Here is a 15,475-nt window from a genome sequence, read left to right on the forward strand (position 1 = left end):
GTCAACCATTTTAGATGCCAACTTGCCTTCAATATGTTGTAGCACTTGGGCTAGGACTAAGGTTTTGAGTGGCAGGGTTTTCTATGGGGACACCCAATTTCAATGCAAAACGTGGGACACTTTTTCAAAGACATTACCTTAACTGACATGGTAGAGGAGGGTGCAACTTTTTGGAAGATTATTGGTCAGTGATGTAGTAAAAACTGCACCTTGGAGGGAGGGAGGAGGAAAGAGGGAGGAGAGAAGTGGGAAGAAAGGGCTGTAGGCCCTTTGAGCTGTTCGTTAGTTGTGGCCTTGGGTCAGCTGCCCAGGTTCTTTGTGCTTCTGTAAAACAAGACAATCTGCCTTGTGTGTCTGTCAGGAGGCAGCTGCAAGTATCTGAGTTAGGGAGAATGAACTCAGCCTTCCACAAAGCCACATGCTCCTTTGCAGTTTTGCATTTCGAAAGCCATGCCTATGGTAGGGGACTAATGGGCACTGGCTCATCAGCTAAGCTAAAGGTGCCCACAACGGATCACCATGCCCAAAGGGAGTTGTGTGCCTATGAAAGACAGAGTCATTGTACTATGAGATTCCTGCTCAGTCTTCAAGGCCCCATTCACACCCAGTGAGGAAAGGGTTAAAGCATTTTAAAAAGTTAAAAAAAAAAATAAGTTCGTGAAGGTTTATGGCAATGTTCTGGAGAGCCCTTGCTATAAAAAGGGAAAAAGAAAACTTGTAAAGAAAAGAGGTAGTTAATTAATAATCTTTGAAAATGTCAGTCTGGATTTCTGTCCAAGAGGGTGAGATTACGTCCACTGTGGTTTATCCACTCATGGTGGGAGTTTGTGATTGCCTTCAGTCTCTTTCTATGGGACTTGGAACCATTTCTCTGCCCATTCGATGACAGGAATAGAGCTCAAAGTAGAATTCATTGTTGGTTAATGCTGTGAAAATTGGTTGGGAGCTAATATATGATTTGTGTAAAATGCCAGTCCTGGTATGCTAAGCCATTAATTTCAAGATTGGGCACTGGCCAAGGAAAGATGCTGCTTGCATTGGTAAAGACATCTCTGCTTAACATTCCAGAGAACTCATCTTCAGCCTATGCCCATCACTACACCTTTCTTCTTTCCAAGTGAGGGGTCATCAGATAATCATAGAGAATTAGTTCAAACATATCAGAAAACAGAAATCAGTCCACCAATCAAACACTGTGTCCTGCCTGTTGCACACCCTGATACTGCAGGAAATTTAGTTAACCCTCTCCTCACTAAGCCTACAGAGCATGTGAGAACAGAGGACCAACACACGTGTTGAATGACTAAGCCTAATTAACAATATAGACTCAGAAAGAGGGATCTGTGTGGATTGTATGGAACAGAGTTTCATGCTCATGATTGGGTATGAATGGGGGTCTTGAAGGCTGAGCAGAAATCTCATAGCAATACTGACTGTCTTTCATAAGTACACAGCTCCCTTTGGGCATGGTGATCAGGCGTGGGAGCCTTCAGCTCAGCTGACGAACCAGCACCCATTAGTTCCCTACAATGTGCATGGCTTTGGAAACACAAATGGAAAAGGAGCGTGTGGCTTTGTGGAAAACTGATTTCAACCCCCCTCCACATGTAGCAAGTTGCAGACTTTGGCAACAGCATGAACAGATGCTGCCAAGTGGGTGGGACAAGAGCTAACAGATACATGCACAAGGGGCTGTGGGATCCCAGGCAGTGACCAGCTGAAGGCGTCAGATTCTCTGTAAGATTTTGTGCAACTATGATCTTTTGAAAGAAAGAGTGGCATCCCATCAGACAGGCAATGTGGAAAGTTCACCTCTGTTCAGGAACCACAAACCCATTTCCTGCTATGTACAAGGTGTTGGGACGTGGGTCACGGATATAAAGTCACTGTCTTCATCAACAACATCCTTTCTGTTTTTCAAGCATGTAACGGCAAACCTTTTATTACCTTTTAAACAGTCCTCTGAGATAGGCATTTGTTGTTTCTCTTATTTGAGTGAAACATCTTATAGAGGATTTAAATAAGTTGACCTTCTAAGCTTACCTAATAAGGGGTCAGACTTAGGGGTCAACATGGATCTGTGTGCTCCTAAAGTCATACCAAGTACCCTAGTCCTGTTGCTCTGAGGGTGCCTAGAGAACATTTCTGTTAACAGTGTATCCACTTTTGCAAAACAGTAGAAAGATATCTTCTTTAATTGTGATACTTAGTAATGGAATTTTTTATCTAATTTTAACTTATTAAATGATTTGATTCTGCAACAGACCATTTCCTTAGAGTCTTGATCGTTGGAATTCTAAACAACTCACCACATTGGGAGGAAGACTGACTATTAATTTCTTGTATACTTATTTTGGCAATTTTTGATGTTACCTGAATTAAATAGATTCATAGCTCCAAGTCTTCAAATTCTGAAATCTTTTAGACTTGTTTACCTAATACTGTCTACTTTCAGTTCATTAGCTGATTTATCAAGTGAAAAAAAATGCAAAGAACAATGGAATTGATTTTTTCAGTCCCATCTAGGCAGTTATTAATAGCTGTCTGTCATTATCTCTTTACGTTTTATCTCTCCTTTCTTTCCTTCCCCACGTTTTTTTTGGGGGATTGTAAACGCTGGCAGCGGCAATTTTAAACTACCACCCCATCCCCTCAAGCGTGTATGGGCTCTCTAGGTGCCCAGTTGTCATTAGAAAGCGAAATCAAATGCTGGGAAGCAAACCAACACACCAGGAGTAGCATCAGGAACTGCAAAGCAGTGGCTCACAGGTGTTAACCAACTCGCATACAACTGGGGGACGTCTACTTGGCCAGCCACAGACCATGGTGGATGTAGACTGCCCTGGAACCTGCCTTTCAAGAGGAAGAGAGCAGAGGAAAGCCCTTTTATCACCACTAGCTTCCCTTTTATCAGACATCACAAGGTGAACTGCTTCAAAGAAATCACATCAGTGATGCTTACGAACCCCCGCTGGCCTGGGTACACCATTTGACAAGGAGAGAAAGTGGAACTCTCTCTTCAGTGGTTAGCATTATAATTCACCAGTGGGGCATCAGGCTTTTATAGCTCACCCAGGGATCAACATAATAGCTTTTCTTCTTTTTTATGGTAAAAAAAGTGAGCTCTGGCTTGGTGAGAGATGGTTTAGAGGGTAAAGGCACTTGCCACCAAGCCCAAGGACCTGAGTTCAATCCCTGGGTTCAAGTGCTTCAAGTTATCTTTTGTTTTCCATATGTATGTCATGACATGTGTGTGCATGAGTATGCACACACACACACACACACACACACACACACACACACTACAATAAAAAGTTTAAAGAGAAATTGAGCCTTGATTTCCACAGACCCAATTTACAAACAAAAGTTGGAAACCAAATGTGTAACTTGGAGAAACCTTCAATGTTTGAGACCGCTAGCCAGATGAAAAGCTCTTGGAGTCCCCTGAGCTTACTATTTTAATATTCTGTTATAGGAAATACCTATTTTTCCAGGCTAGGTGGTCTACACTCTTTTTGAGAAAGAAAATGCTCAAATATTATCAGTTCTCTGGGTCAGGAGCCTATAGACTTTTCTTATGGCCAGGGAAATGATTCTTTAAACAGTTATTCAGTGGAGGCTCACCTCTGTCCCCTTGGAAGGAGAACAAAATGAGGCTGTGTACCCAAGGCCAGGTAGGGACAAATTCCCACTCCCTTCTAATCCCCACTACTCTTTAGTTTCCCACTTCCAGGGCTTTTGGGGACCATGAGCTTTAGCGGGCACAACTTGGAAAGCTACTGCTCAAAATGAAGATGAGATGTCAGTAGCTTCTCCACTTCCCTGCAGATAGGAACAGCTCAGCTCTTTGCAACCCTGTTGGAAGCAATAGGGATTGGGCCTCACCTTGTTCTTTAATGGATTGCATGTAGTTTATGACTATGGATACCATAACAGATTAAGGATGATTATGGTCAGGATACAGCTCATTCTGAGGCCTGCGAGACTTCACTTTGTGCTGCTTGTTGGTTCTGTTTTAATCTCTCAAGTTTTTGCCAAGTCACAGAAAACACGGACCACAGCGGGTAGTTTGTGATAGCAGTCAGGGTTAGGAAGGGGCATGATTGTTTTTACAGGGAACCTTAAAAACATCTTTGTGAACATAATGGAGATGTGTTCAACAGAAGCCTCAGGAGTCTCACAAAAGAAGTATTGTGGCATACTTGTCTTTCTCTGGCTCGCCCCCACGGCCTTCTCATACATCTTCACTCCATATTCCATTTCTAGAGGATCTTCTTCAACTACTGGCCATCTAAACACCTAAGGGAGTGTTAGTGATTGCCGGACACAAGACCTCTCTCCAGGGACAGTTGCATTTTGAAAGGCATTCACTGGGTTCTGGGGGGGGTGACTCAGTGGCAGGGTGTTTGCCAGATATTCCTAAGGCTCTGAGCCCCACCCCAAGTGCTGGTTTTCTTTCTTAGGGAAAGTAGTAATTGTGACATGACCTTTAGCGGCAGTTGGGGTTATTTCACCGATATCGTTATATTTTATGTGTCTGTGTGCCTGTCTGTGTGCATGCATTTATGTGTGCAGATATGCTTGCCTGTTCATGTGAGTGTGGAGACCCGAGGTCTCCTCTGGTGCTCTCTACCTAGCTGACTGATTGATTGGGATAGGATCTCTCACTGAACCTGAAGTTCATTGTTTCAACAAGCTCCTGGGACTGCCTTTCTCTGACTCCGAGAGCTGGGGTTGCAGACATGTGCTACAGTGTTTAGCCTTTACCTGAGTGCTGAGAATATGGACTCAGATCCCCATGCTTGTACAACTATCTCACTGAGCCATCTCTCCAGCCCTTTAATGGTCATATTTATTATCATTTGACATGGGTAGTCCAGACGATCTTCTTTGCTTCTGCTTCTTAAATGCTGCCACTCTAGGCATGGGTCACAACACCCACTTAAAAATGACTTATTGTTGTTGTATATGTGTATCTGTGGGCATGTGTATGCCATGACCCACGTGTGGAGGCCAGAATACAACTTTGTGGTGTCAGTTCTCTTCTTCCCCCTTTATGGGGATTCTGAGTGTTAAACTTACATTACCATGCTTGTTTATCAAGCTTCAGCTTACCAGCCCCACACGTGGTTTAATTATGCTTTAAAGACATTTGAAGGAGTTAGAGGCCTGCTTCCTTTCTGCAGACAAATATATCATTGATCTCATTTGCTTTGCTGCGTGCTAACCAAGGAACCCGATTCTAAATGTAGATACATTCTCCCCTCACATTTCCCATCTTAGTTGACTACTCTTCACTACCTTGGGGCCTCTTAACCATCCCTTGTTTTCTTGGACCATTTCAGACTTCTAAACGTTAGAAGTCTCTTTAGATGGCTTCTGCTGGCAGTTACTGTGCTCTGGGGGTCTCGGATAATAAGCCTTTCATAGTTGCCTTTTAGTTTTATTTTTCCTTTGAATCTGACTTTGGCAGCTTTGCCTGTCTCATTTTTGGATTTTTTTTCACTGTTTGATGTGGTGTTCTCATTGTGTGGTGGGGCTTCTTTCCCATCATGTCCATGTTTTTGTGGATGTGGAGGTAAAAGTTCATGGAGAGAAGCTTTGGTGTGTTTCTCTTAAATGTTTTGAGGCCAAGAAAATAAGGCGAGATTATGTCTCATATGTAGGAAGGGATGAATGTGAATAGGAACTTCAAAGGAGAAACATGAACCCACTGATGGAGTGCATATCTTCAGGGAACGGAGAATGCTGAGCAGATGTTAACTCTAACCTTTGAGACTTTGCCGTTCCCTACAATTTCCCACTCTTGACTAAAATGATGTAAGAGATAACAATGTCAATAGTGAGAGATAGGAGAATAGCCAAGATGTTTTGAAGTGCTGTGTTATGACTAGGTTTTGGAGCTTTTAACTGTAAGGGCATGGTGCCTTACTCTTTAGCCTCCCCAAACAACCCATAGCCCTCTGTCTGTTTCCAGAGCCCCCCAAAAGCTGGTTTATTGATGACCTCCCTGTTCACCCAACCTTTTCCCACCTGCAGCTCTTCGTAGAGGGTGTAGACATTGTGCCTTGGGTGAAGAGGCTACAAATTATTTTGACACTATTAAGTGCTTCAGAATCAGATAGCTGTCATTTTGAGATCTCCCCAACTCTGTCATTTCTCCCTGCCATAATTCTGGATTCTATACATATGGATTCAACCTGTAGGTCAAAGATATTTGCAAGAGAAAATTGAATGTGTACTGAGTATATCCTAGCTTAAAACAACAACAACAACAACAACAACAACAACAACAACAACAGCAACCAAACAAAACCTGTCACCGTTCCCTAAACAATGCATAGTATTTATATGACATCTATATCATGTTAGGTGTAGACAGAGTTTTCCTGTCCTGACTGCCTGCTCCCAAATAACTGGCAGCCACTTCCAAAATAACTGACTTAGAGACAATATAAATTATAAATGCCCGGCCATTTTACTAACTAGTTCTTACAATTTAACCCATTTCTGTTAATCTATGTGCTGGCCCGAGGCTTGTGGCTTTTACCTCTATCCCATTTTGTGTGTCTGACGCATTCTCTGTCTGTCTGGCGACTCCTCTGACTCCAGCCTTCCTCACTCCATCATTCTCAGTTTGGCTTTCCTGCCTAACTTTATCCTATCCAGCTATTGGCTAGTCAGCTTGTTTATTAAACCAATCATAGCAACATATATTCATTCACATAGTGTACAGAAGAATTATTCTACAGCAGTTAGGTGTCCTAAGTAATCTAGAGATGATGTGCTTGTATCATACCATCTTATGTAGGGAACTTAGGTGCCTATGAATTTTGATATTAGTAGGTGGGCAGCAGGTCATCTTAAAACCAATTTCCTGTTGATATTGAGGGACAATTACAAAGCCTGTCAGTTCCGTGGCCTGGAGTCCTGTTCTTTCTCTCCCTTAAATTGTGTTCTGCCATAGTATCTTACACTTAAGGGCCCCAAAGGAGAGAGCAGAGAGAGTGCCATTTTGTAAAGGAGGAATGTCATCTTCCATGTAGGGAACCAACTGTCTATTTCTGGCTATGGCAGATAGGAAGAAAGCTTTGGTCATGGTTTCTCTTGTGCTGTCTGAAGTTTCAGAGAAAGAAAGTAGAAGGCATCTTAGATACATGGAAGAAAAAAATCTAAAAGCAGAGGACCACCCCATGAGATGTACCCCAGGCCTTCCCACCTTCACTGCAGACCTGGGGCTTCTGCACAGTGCTGGGCAGCATGAGAACCAGAGCCGCATTCTTGGCCCCTTAACGTCTTCTATGCTATGGGAAGGGGACACAAGTTCTGGGGTGCCATGTAAAGAGCTGTGGAGAATACTCCCAGAGCATCTCCCAGGGGCATTGCTATTGTATGTCTTTGAATCCAAGGGAGAATTGTGTGAGAGTGGGGTGGTGGTCATGGAGGTGAGTTTGGTGGGAGTCAAGGAGGGCCAGAATCGGAAGATTATTATTAGATCCTCTCTGCACCAAGGGAGAACACACAGTGGGAGGTCAACAGCCACAGACCTGGGTATCAGATGTCAGTAGGGTGTCCAGCAACTGAGAAGACAAATGCCACCAAGGCCAAAAGAATTTTAAGCAAGGATGAAGGGAAGTGAGCCATCAGAGCCCTCACTCAGTTGTTAATTTTCATAACTCACATTCAAAATTATTTATGACATTTGCTTTTGTTTCTTTTTTGTGTATTGTGTGTGTATGTGTGGTGTGTGTGTGTGTGTGTGTGTGTGTGTGTGTGTGTGTGTGTATACACACAGAGGCCGGAGGATATTGGCAAACTGCTCTGTTACTCTCTACCTTATTTCTTTGACAGGGGATCTCTTGCTGAACCATGAACTAGGCTGGGGGCGATTCTAGGCTCCTGTCTTCTCTGCCAACAGTGTTAGGATCCCAGGCCTGTGGTAGCCATGCCTGACTTTTCCCCCTGGGTGCTGGGGATGGAACTCAGATGCTCGCGCTTGCACAGCCAGCGTTCTTACTTGCAAAGCCAGCTCCCCAGCATCCACTGCAACTTTTCTAGATGCATCACAAGACTTTTAATATTTTCTGTTGATGATAATCAGAATAACTATCCTCACTAGCATACTTTCAGGAAGCCTCTTAGCCGTTTTAGTTTATCATCCTATATGCTTATTTTCTATCTTCTGAGCGTCTTCCACTATGTAGTAGCGTATGTGCATTGCAAATTCATCCATGTAAGTATGGGAGTACAGCTTGGTGCTAGAAAGTGTGCTGAGCATGTGTGAGGTTCTGTGCTCAGTCCACAGCACCATGAAAAGCTTGGCTTTATCTCTCTACAGTGCCTTTATTTGTCCTTTGTCCCCACTTTTCATTTCTATAAGTAAACTGCTTTATTGAGACCCATGCTTGAGATAATTCACCGGATCCAAAGATTAGGTCAAGTCCAATGCCCATGGATCTCAGTCCAGTACACTTCTTTGCTTCTTTACCTCGAGAAGCTAATGCAGTGGCATTCTATTTCATTTACTCAGCAGGCACATTAATTAATACTCTTAATTAATTAGCTAAGAGATTCATTAATTACTAAAGAGATTAACTACAGACTGGAATGTGACTTCTTTCTCTGGTGGCTGATCTTGGAGAGAGAGAGAGAGAGAGAGAGAGAGAGAGAGAGAGAGAGAGAGAGAGAGAGAGAGAGAGAGAGAGATCAGGTTGGCAGAGGAAAAAGCCACAAACAAAAGAGACCACCCCATAGGATGAAGTACTTCTGTCTTCCTCACAAACCTGTGACAAATTTAGGGCTTCTGGAGCACGTTGGGCAGGATGAGACCCAAGTTGCATTTCCCAGTGGATTAGTCTCCCATCTGGAAGGCCTTGTGATAGAAGCCCAGGATGTTTGCTGGGATCCTGGGATGCACTTACAGTTTCTTCGTGTAATTTTGGCATTTGGATGCTGCTCTGCAACCTTTGCCTTGTGGTGGAATCAGATAACAACCTGGATCTGCAGGACAATATTGAACTCAGAAAAGGCCTCTGAGGGCAGACAGCAGTGCACGATAGACTTACAGTACTGAGGATTTCAACTCTTAGAAAGTGTGTAGGTGTGTATAATTACTATTATTTTTTTTTAATAAAAAAATTTTCTGACCTAATTATCATTTCACTTTTCGTTAGAACTTTGTTGTGAGTTCCCACTGGCTTCAGAATGACTTTCCAGTTGAGGAGAGGGAGGGGGCGAGGGATCGAAGAAGGAAGACAGGGAGGATGGAAAGGGCTCACGAAGCTGGCATGGTGGGGGTGGGGTGTAGGGACGGGAGATGTTTAGTTTTTAAAATACAACAGTGCATTATCAAGTGAGAAAATGAAATGTTTGAACCAGGAGTCCTTCTGAGGAACAATGTAGGTGGATAGAAATTTATTATGGTGTTACAAAAGTTTACCTTAGCCGGGCGATGGTGGCGCACGCCTTTAATCCCAGCACTCGGGAGGCAGAGCCAGGCGGATCGCTGTGAGTTCGAGGCCAGCCTGGGCTACCAAGTGAGTCCCAGGAAAGGCGCAAAGCTACACAGAGAAACCCTGTCTTCGAAAAACCAAAAAAAAAAAAAAACAAAAAAAAAAAACAAAAGTTTACCTTAAAAGGTACCCAACAGGCAGAAGGGCAGAAAACATGAGGGCAGTGGATTCAACGACTCTGAGAGGAAATGCCTGTGAGTTGAGAGTGATTGTGAGTACGACTGTGAATATGTGAATGGATCTTCAGTGAAAGTAGCATGTAAATAAAAACTGAAATGTGTCAGAGATAGCTTGGATGAGAAATCCCGACTTACACAACCAGGGGTCCAAACTGTTCAATCAAGGATTAGAAGATCTCTTTCTTGGTAAACCAATGACTTTTCAGAAGACCATTTATAACCATGTAATAAAATATCCCTAAGTCAGTCAAACATTTACAGTTTTTAGTTGTGATATGTTTTAGGAGCTTCTCATAAAATTAGAGCAGGGCAATAATGTTTGTTACCAGCAGGCTGTTTAATATTTATACCTGTATCTATAGCTACATCATCTACAGCTCTATCTAACTATATGTAATCTGATATGTAATAAAATACTGGACAAAAGTAGCAGTATTTTTTTCACCCTTAAATTGTCTGGAACATATGAACCTGTTGTATGATCATGTAGGAGTACAATGACCAACCAAACATTAATTAAAAATGAAATTGTCATTGAAGCTGTTTAAAAAAAATAAATGGGAGACGTTTCTTTATTTTTAAAAATCACTTCCTTCCATTTGGACAACTAATGTGCTCTTTCTGAAGTAAGATCTCTATTTGGACTTCCAGTAATATTGGTTGCACTGTTTTTTATTTTTTCTGAGATATGGGTCTCAATATGTAGACCAGGTTGGCCCACAACCCTGTTATCCTCCTGCCTCCACCTTCTGAGTGCTGAGATTACAAGTACTGGCTGATTGTACCTTTCAACTCAGTTGTTCATTATAAAGTGTCTCAAGAGAGCAATTAAAACTTACTTTCCTATTTTCTCCCCTCCCTCCCTCCCTCCCTCCCTCCCTCCCTCCCTCCCTCCCTCCCTCCCTCCCTCCCTCTTGCCATATGATAGGCAAGGATGACGGCAAATCAGAAATGAAGGTGACACAATTTGATCCCACTAGTAGAGTATTCTGGATTTGATTTGCCTGATCTCTGCCTGTTTGTGTGAAACTGTTATTGACAGACTCCGACCTATGACTAGGAGGGAAGCTAATGAGCATCTCCTGTTACCGAGATGGTTTTTTTCAGTACACAGTTCTTTTAGACACAAACAAATACATATGCCAGATTTGGAATTCCCTATTTAAACCAGAGAAGTCAAGACTAGTGAAACCGAGAATTCCATCCTATATTTAATTAAGTGATCAATCGTAGGGGTTTAAAACAATTCACTTCTAGCATGAGTATTATGTGTATAAACCACACGCTGAAGGCAAAGCTTAAGTATCTCTACATTATTGGACAAATAACAGATTCTTTCCAGGATCAGCTTAGAACTGAGTGTCTGTCTGCAGCTATCCTGGCTTGAAGTGTTCCTACCCAGTCTTAGCACCTTCGGCATGGTGATTAGTACTTGTGAGGGAGACTTTGGTAATCTCCAGGGGTCTGACTTCCAATTTTTTTATTCTTTACTGGTCTATCACTTGTCATAAATATGTATACAAAATATACATATGTGTACATATGCAAATAACACACATAAAATGTTCCTTTATTTACTCATGTATATGCACCTGTATATATATATACACTATAAAGTTAACTTAGAGAATGAGCTGTTCATTAAAGGCAGAAGAGACTGAGAAAACACATCCATCTTTTCTTTTCTGTTGTTAATGGCTAAATATTATGGTACTTGTCTCAGTTACATTTCTATTGTTGTGATAAAACACCATGTTATGGGACTGCTTAATAACTTTCACAACTGAGCTACTTTTATTCAAAAATATTACCTCTCCCAGGCAGATACCCATTTTTTTTTTTTTTTTGGTTTTTTCGAGACAGGGTTTATCTGTGTAGCTTTGCGCCTCTCCTGGAACTCACTTGGTAGCCCAGGCTGGCCTCGAACTCACAGAGATCCACCTGGCTCTGTCTCCCAAGTGCTGGGATTAAAGCCGTGCGCCACCACCGCCCGGCCCGATACCCATCTTTTTGTTTTGTTTTGTTTTTTTGTTTTTCGAGACAGGGTTTCTCTGTGTAGCTTTGTGCCTGTCCTGGAACTCACTCTGTTGCCCAGGCTGGCCTCGAACTCACAGAGATCTGCCTGGCTCTGCTTTCCAAGTGCTGGGATTAAAGGCATGTGCCACCACCGCCCGGCTTTGCAAATACCCATCTTATAAGCATAAATGGAAAGAGTTCCTACCTGTTTTGATGGGAGCATGTTAGTATCCTTTTTTTTTTTTTTTTTTTTTCACCTTCAGGGTTGGGGACAGAAAACAGAGGTTTGTGCATGTTAGGGAAGTGGTCTGTCACTGGGTCCCACTCCCAGCTTTTGGCTTTCCTATCATTTCTTATGCTAGATTTGAGCTCACTGTGTAACCCAGGCTGATTCCAAATTCTCTCTCTTCTTGTGTGCTAACTGCTGGGATTACAGGTACATTCCATCATGTTCTGCTTAGTGTTTTTTTTTTTTTTTAAGTCTACTTTAAGTTTTTGTTCCTTCATGTATATTTTGAACTAGCAGCTAGTGGTTTTATTAATTCCATGGTTATTATTCAATAACCATGCTATCCAAGTGTCAGGAATATAATATAACATTTAATGGTAAGGATGGTAATGTATGAAGCAAAGGAGAGAGACTGGAAAGTAGTTTCATAAAAATCAGGAGCCTTACAAGGATGAAGAATTAGACACTTTCTAAGAGGTGGGTGGATAGATTGCCTGTTTAATTCTGTCTTGGCATTAATTACAAATGGGGGGAAATCACGGCATCCTCAATTTTAGACCATTACCAGCAGAGAAATCTCATGGAAGGGCCCGTCTGCATTTCCTTTAATCGATTCTGTGTAAAGCTGCTTCAATTATTTATTGGTCTAATCTACATTTGCTGAGAGTCTTTCTTGGCTCCCCAGTGCTTGACTTCCACGTGTCTCTCGAGTCCTCAGGAGATATGCTCCCCAAACTGCAAACACCGAGGTTCGCTTCCTCCTGCACCTCCCTTGTCTGTCCCCCTCGTCCTCGGTGGATGTGTTTATCTGTCTTTGGAAGGAAGCCAACGACAACTCCATGTTTCTTTACGTATATGGAATGGCCAATTCTCTTTGAGACTCAATTTGGAGAAGAAACGATGTGTGGCCTGGTTTGGAAAAAACCCTTTCTGTTCTTTTCCCTGCTCACCTCCTTTAAGCTACTCGTAGAGCTTCTTCCTTCTTAATGTCATGATGGAGATGTTGCCGCAGGGAGATTATGGATGTCCTGCCTTCTAGGCACAATTTAAAATGTTCTGTTTTGGAAATGTGAATGCTACTGTCTCTTTAAGAAAAACCGTCTAATGACAATGGTTGAAACTTAAGAACATATATATACTCCTTTCCTGCAGTTCTACACCCCTGGAATTTCTTCTGTACATAAACACAAAATCACTAGCAAAGATGGCATCTGTATACACACCTCTATGGTTTAAAAATGTGGTCTACAGATTTAAGATCTCAGTGTTTTATCTCCTTGTCTATGACAACACTGTACAGTTCAGATTGGCAGGGGCTAAATTAGCCAGTTTTAATGAAATTTCCTTGTTGGCTGCTTAGATGGACTCCCTGTGAGTTACTTCTCCAAAGTTATTCAGTATTTTAATAAATATTTATTGAATGCCTTTTATAGAGCTTTTGTGCTGTAAAGTACTCAAAGAACTGAGATGTGATCTCCCCCCATTGAGTGTGTGTGTGTGTGTGTGTGTGTGTGTGTGTGTGTGTGTACACCTACCTCAAGGACTATTTGCACGTGAACTCAGCATCTTGTTAATGATGCATGGGCTTCCTTTCCTTCTGTTAAACTCCACCTCTGTATTCAGTTGTGTGTGTGTATGTGTGTGTGTGTGTGTGTGTGAACATGGAGCATGGAAGGTGCTATTGTAATGTTAGTTGGAACTAAGGGTTTGTTTGGTGTGAGATCTTGAGTTTCTTTCTTTTGCTTCTACAAGACGACAGTTGACATTTCTGTTTTCCCATAGAGATGCCTACAGTCCTTGAGAGAATAATCCTGAGAAAATTTTGAATGAAAAAGAAGGTTTTCTAGATTGGGGTTTAAATAGGTCTCCTGCCTATCCCTGCCATGGTTCTGTAGTGAACTACACTCATTCATGGACCTAGTCCCTGACATGCTAAGTGTGTGGCCCAGAAATATGCATGGTTAGTCAGTGCCCGTGTAATTCTTGCATGTGTTATACTTGAGGACCAGTTTATATGGCATTTCATTCTCAGATAATGAACCTTCCAGGCATTATTTCTCAGAATATCCCAAGATTCTTTAGTCCTTGAAAGCCTTCTCTCACATGACATGGAGTTTTAATATTTTGTAACATTAAAACCAGTCAACGTCTGAAAGACCAAGGGAGGTCTGTGATGTGCGATACTTGTAGTCATGTGCTACTGTAGATGGCTCATGGAATGCACATCATCATTCCCATTCCAGGAAAAATGGATGGAAAGGTGAGAAGGAGTGCTTGGATTTAGTTCTGAGGTACTAAAGTTTTTGACACAACACATTATTCCTTTGAAATGCTCTGGTATTTGAAATGGCTCTGAATTTTCAGTCTTTAATTCACAAATGATATTTGCAATTTAAAAGAGATCTTCTGAAGGTTCATCTTTTTCAGATGACATCACTGCCACCAAATATACAAAATTACCATGCTAAGGGCAAAGAAACCAATATAGGTCAGATCCAGACTCTAATGTTTTTGTTTTTTTTTTTTTTAAATCAGCAATCTGAAGCACATATTTCAATATCTTTAAATGATGGAGGCAGCAGATAGATGTAGATATACACTTACATGTAAGAAAAAAATTATTTTTTTATTAAATTTTGTAGTTTGTAACCATAAAAGTAAAACAAGAAATCAAACCCATTTCACCGCAGGGATGGGGGTGGGGTGAATTCTTTATTCTTTGAATTCCTTTTTTTAAAAAATGAATTTCTGTAACAAAGATAAGAATTGAAAGTGTTCTTCAGAAATTTATATTTCATCCCCTTTCACATTTCCGAGAATTTTGAGATTTATCTAAAGTCCCAAATTAATGAAGCAAGGCTTGTTCATATGCATAGCAGAGTTATATGAACACTTTTTCTATAGCTCTTGCATAATTGTCCTTGTGTAGACAGCAGCCTTTATCCTTTTCTGACTTGAAAGGTCCTGTCTGAGAACCTTTTATCTCCTCAGCAGGATATATACAACCCAAGTCGATGGAAGAAACCCATGACATCATCCTTCAATCAATAGCCATCGATTGAGAAGACTTAATTTTAGTGCTATGTATTAGGTGCCAGGAGGGACACAGAAAGGAAAAGCCATGATTTCTATCTCTGAAGAATAATGCAGTTCAGGAAGTAGCTCAAACACACATGTTATGACATGATTCTGCAGAAAAAGGTCATTTAAGCAAATACTAGTAGGGCTGGTGAGGGGTTGGAGGCCGTGGACATTTGTTGAATTGTCAGGAGACAGGTGATGAAGGACAAGACAGGAAGGATGGCCAGCTGGATGGCAAGGGAGGTCAGTCAGGTGAGCCTGTGTTCCTGAGGATGAGGGAAGCTGTAGTAGTAACAGCCCAGAGACTAGTTAGACTCCCATTACTGTAACAGAACGCCTGAGTTAGCCAACTTATGAAGACCAAAGGCACATTTTACCTTTCAGTTCTAGAGGTTTCATTCCCTGATTGAAATCTTTCCCAAGAGTTCTTTTGAAAGACGTTTATAGTCCAAAGTATA

General features: G+C 41.7%; 1 protein-coding gene across 2 annotated transcripts in view; it reads left to right on the forward strand.

Annotated features, from left to right (window-relative positions):
- Positions 1-15,475, forward strand: part of Nebl (nebulette) — a 361,793-nt gene that overhangs the window by 146,557 nt on the left and 199,761 nt on the right. The gene's annotated exons all lie outside the window — the stretch shown is intronic.

This window comes from Peromyscus maniculatus, chromosome 5 (assembly GCF_049852395.1).
Source record: "Peromyscus maniculatus bairdii isolate BWxNUB_F1_BW_parent chromosome 5, HU_Pman_BW_mat_3.1, whole genome shotgun sequence".
In the NCBI taxonomy this organism is placed as follows: Eukaryota; Metazoa; Chordata; class Mammalia; order Rodentia; family Cricetidae; genus Peromyscus; species Peromyscus maniculatus.